General features: G+C 40.3%; 1 protein-coding gene across 1 annotated transcript in view; it reads left to right on the top strand.

Moving 5' to 3' along the window:
* Nucleotides 1–4816, top strand: part of LOC118330405 (membrane-associated guanylate kinase, WW and PDZ domain-containing protein 2-like) — a 76509-nt gene that overhangs the window by 61139 nt on the left and 10554 nt on the right. The gene's annotated exons all lie outside the window — the stretch shown is intronic.

Below are 4816 nucleotides of genomic sequence, written 5' to 3'. Positions count from 1 at the left end.
AGATGTAATTGCCTATAGATGTAATTACATATAGACACAAAGTAGTTCCTGTCCTTTCAATAGGATTCAGACCAGTTTAGTTCTGCTCATTCTGCCACTGTCTGTGTTTAAGTGGATGTCAACGAAGCCCTTAACAGGAGGAGTTTCAGTGATGTGGTGTGGTTGAAATCCTGACTGGAAGACATCAAAACATTTGTTTAGTACTTAGAAGTTGTTTAGCTGTTGAAAAGGAGCTTTTTCAATGATTTTCCTTCAATACAGGAGGTTTGATATGGGCCTATATTGTCCATTAGTGAAGTGTCTTATTTTAAGAGTGGCTTAATGACTGCAGTTTTTTCAGGGCCTGTAAGCAGAAACCTGAGAGATCTGATGCCATGCTGTTAGAAAGCCTGTTGACAAAATGTTAAGACAGCAGGAGGAGGATTTCAAATGTCGTATAATCACCTGCATGTTTTTATGGTTGATAAGATCAAATTATGCTATCATGCTATTTGAAATGATTTTAAGTGGACACAGGTACAACACAAACCCGTACCTGGTACAGAGGCACTGACTGCCTGTAAGGATTACAAGGAAATATAACTAGTGCCAAATAAACCAGATACTGTACAGATTGTTGATGTTTTTGTTTGATGGATAAAGCATGTTTTATTTTGTAATAAAGTATAAATGTTATTTACTTACTCAAAATAGTCAAATTTAAATCTTTAATACTGTCTGATCATCCTTGATCTATTTATGTCAGCAGTAGTGGCAAAATGATTACAGTACAATTAATATCAAATCACAAGTGGCACATTGGTACCTTTCAAGATAATTTTAGGAAAAATAAAGAAGGGTCCAGTGCAAGAGACCGACTGCCCAGCTAAATATAAGCTGGTTTCTGATGAGATGCACGAATATGTTGCTGTACATCTTCAACACCAGCTGCAGCTTCGCAAGAGAGGAGTCAAGTAGAGTTGACAGTGAGAGCAAAAGAGATTTTGATTATGATAATTTTGAGACCTGTTCTATTTTTAAACACATTCAAATAACAGTGGCCGCTTATTTGGATTTAATTCAAGTCTCCGGATGAGATTTTATTTTGGGAATATTAAATAGTTTAGAAGCTAGAAGAATAATTTTGCCTGGTGCAAAACTGGGCAGATTATTACAGTATTGCTTGAAGTTTTTGTTCTTCTAAAAAGTGTAATCATTCAGGTTCCTTTTACAGACCAAAGATCTTTGTATGTTGGTTAAGAAAAAATGAAACTTTAATGAGGGAAATCAGATACTTGCAGTAGGAAAAAGCTACAGGACACTTTATCAGACACCAGAAAATGGAAAATATTGAACTAAAATGAGCAACAATATTTTGTTTAATGTATATCATACTTGCTGACCCATAAGGAGAAATATGAAAGATCAAACTCAGATGTCTTAGTAAGTGTTGTGTGTGTTGCTTTATCACCATCATCTCATCAATGTATTCTACTGAAACAGACTGGTGCAACACAGGGAAGTGTTTTAAGATACAGAATATCAAAAGCTGGTAAAAAATTTAAAATGCAGTGGAGAGTTGGGATGAGAGGTAGAGTTAGGTGTAGTATAGCTCTGTGGGAAGAGATGGCACTAACACTGCTGTGGGGAAGCGGTTTCATTCCCACTGGGGCCACTCATCCTCAAAATAAATGCAGTTATTTTACTGTAATGTGCTTTGGACAGAAATGACTGTGGAGAGTGTCATCTAGCTGGCAAACAAGCAGAACTGGTTGGCATTATGCTGTTTGGCTACCTGTGCTGACTGTACTCCGAACGCTCTCTTTGATTATACAAACAGCATTTTTACTGTGTTGTGGATTCTCAAAATGAACAGTTTTGATGCGATGCTGGGTTAAGGACAAGACAATATAAACCACAAATCTCTAAACAAAATGTACACAGTCCCATTTGCGAGCTTAAATGTTCCGATCTTCAAATTATATCTTCTACTGTATCTTAATTCACTGATGTAATGTGATTTTTCCTCTGTGTGTGGCTGACCACCCACCATCCTGTCTGAGTCTGAGTGTCTGTCTGAAAAACTATTCTTCTGGATCTTTCTCACAATGACACAATGTTTCCTCCTCCACCCACTTAAAGCAAACATTTAATTGTGACTGATTTCATTGTTAACTGTCTGTACACCAGAATTCAGAGCCCGACTTGTTCCACTATACCTGTCACTTGTCAAATCCCTATATAACAAGCTCTGTGTTTAACTGAGCCGCTCCACACCACCTCACCTTTAATTTTCTGCACACGTTCAACATGTTACCTTCCTCTTGAAGTGAGAGACAGTAACATGCCCTCGGTCTGAGAAAATAAATCAAAGTGGATTATATAGTTGCAGAAAAGAAGAATGAGAGAGAATTTCATAGTGGAGAAGTTAGAAGTGCAGAGTTATTGTAAAACTGCCAGAATGACATGGAGTGTGGCCATTTTCCCTCTATTACTATTTCCTGCAAGATTGGCCACCTGCGAGGAAATTAAATTGCAAAGTGAGAGCTTTATTTGTTTGACATGTGCTCTTGCAATGATTTTCTGAAAGGTGTTCTGGTCACAGGGTCAAAACTTGATAAAAAGCTTGATAATTACCCGGGGCTGCCTATGCCACAGAGCCCCTGGCCATCTGACGCACACACACACACACACTCAACCCCACAACAATTAACCGTACAGCACCTTTCAACAGCCTGGATGAAACTTAAGATAATCAAAAAAATTAATAAAAAAAACCACCTGTCCTTTGGCCATTTAAAGAGACAGAGTTCATAAGTTCACCGTTTGCTTTTTCTGTGCCACCCAGCAGCGTTACAGTTCACATTTTTATGCTCATTTAGTCGTTCAGTCTGTAGTTCTTCTAGAGATAAATTGCCAGGAGTGAAGAGTTCATTTGCATTGTTTCTGCGATGATAACAGAACAATAAAGAGGAATTACAGATACTCTCTTTTGCATCACTCCTCTTTCATGGATTGTATTTAATTAGGGATGAAAACAATCAGTCTCATATGCATCTCAGGTTTAATTAATTGAAGTGTGGCAGGAATTATTATTGCCGACCTGAAAACCAATCAAAGACATTAGCATGATACATAAGACTATCTGATGTAAGTTCTTCAGGGTGGTGTGCTGATTTAATGCCAGTCTTGTTGTTGTCTCCAGCCTTACAGTACATTATTGACCATTATAGGAGATGTATCGACAAACTGTTGCCTGTCCCATGTGAATTGATTATGTGCTTTATGTTGTTCTGTGAATTATACTCATTTGCTCAATTAGGTGAAAGCTGATCAATTCTAACATGTCTGTGAGGTGCACAAATGACTCAAGTGTTTTCAGGTGAAACATAAAAACGCTAACTGTGTATGTGACTGCACATCGGCATGCATGGATGTGTACGTGAGCAGCTGAGATCAAATGTTGTGGCACTGAGCAGCAGATCGTCTTATGACCATGCAGAGCCAGCATCTGCCACCTGGTGGTTAACCTTTGCAAAGACACACACTCATGTTTCACTGTCAGATACGCCATTTGAAAAATTATGCTGAAATTCAATACACAAATGAGATTTCCCCTGCGCACATTAATGCATGATCACAAGAACATAGACAGATCTGTATTCAAATGTACACACATACACATACACATACACACAGCCTTGCAGTAGAGCTAAATTAGCCAAATTACCTCCCATCCCCCCAAAATGCAATCTCCTCCCTCAACCTCACCGGTTTCTATCAAACAACTCAAGACAACGGCCCCACAGGGACTATCATCCTGACACACCAGGAACCTCTCTGACTCTGTGTGTGTGTCGCTCCTCTCTGCAGGGTGAAAGAAAGGACAAGGTCCTTTATAGTGACTCAGATGTGCAAAATGTCAGGAACATTAAAGCATGTTTGTGTTCACAGATGTATGATTTCTGTGCGGGGCATCAGTGGAATTTAGCTTGCACACATGATTTCAGATGTGTGACTGAGAGCATCGGTGCTTTGTGTAACACAGACAGGGTGTTAGACTTCCGCTGCATGTGTGATTTTTTTTGTGTGTGTATGTGTATGTGTATGTGTATGTATGTGTGTGTGTGTTTGTCTCCATGTCTGACTGCTGTAGCGTGGGCACTCTGCCAGAGTTCCACTGAGCTGTGGTCGTGTTCACAGCTCCGTCCCCTGACATCCCAGTTTGAAGAGGAGCCAACCACAGGCTAGAGACGTTTTGTGCCACCAATGAGGATGCAGATCATAGCTGTGAAGAAAAGGGTGTCAGGCCACACTAGCCAATCAGGCTGATCTGAAGGCCATCCAGAACTCAGCAGGCTAGTCTGTGAGGCCGGCTTGCCAGACTGCCTGACCACTGACTCGCGAGAGAGGCCACGTGAAGCCTCTCTACCAGCCATTCGTTTGTAATTCATCAGCATTCATACGAGTCCACCACACATCCGGCACATATGCTGATTAATTTTATTCGCATTTAAATTAAGCTTGAATGCATTTGTGAGGATGACGCTCCTCTTTAATATGAGTGGACAATTGCCTTGTAGCTCATACTCATTTCCTTCAGTGGGGCATAAAAGAGAGTTTCTTGAGAATAAGTTATTAGAATTCCTTTTTCCCTTAAGGCCCATATTCCCTGCAGAACGTGGTTATTAGTCCCAAACCTCCCACAGAGCCCTCCCTCCGCTGCTGCCACTGTGCTGAATCATTTCAGTACCGTGGACAGCTCTCCTCAAACCGCCATTCATGTTTATGGCATTCGTGGACAGAAGGGTTTTTATTTCTCTTTTCCTCATGTCCT

This window comes from Morone saxatilis, unplaced genomic scaffold (genome assembly GCF_004916995.1).
Source record: "Morone saxatilis isolate NCDOM2014 unplaced genomic scaffold, NCSU_SB_2.0 Contig2, whole genome shotgun sequence".
NCBI lineage: Eukaryota > Metazoa > Chordata > Actinopteri > Moronidae > Morone > Morone saxatilis.
The sequence above is the reverse complement of the archived record's forward strand: the minus strand, read 5'-3'. Positions and strand labels throughout refer to the sequence as shown.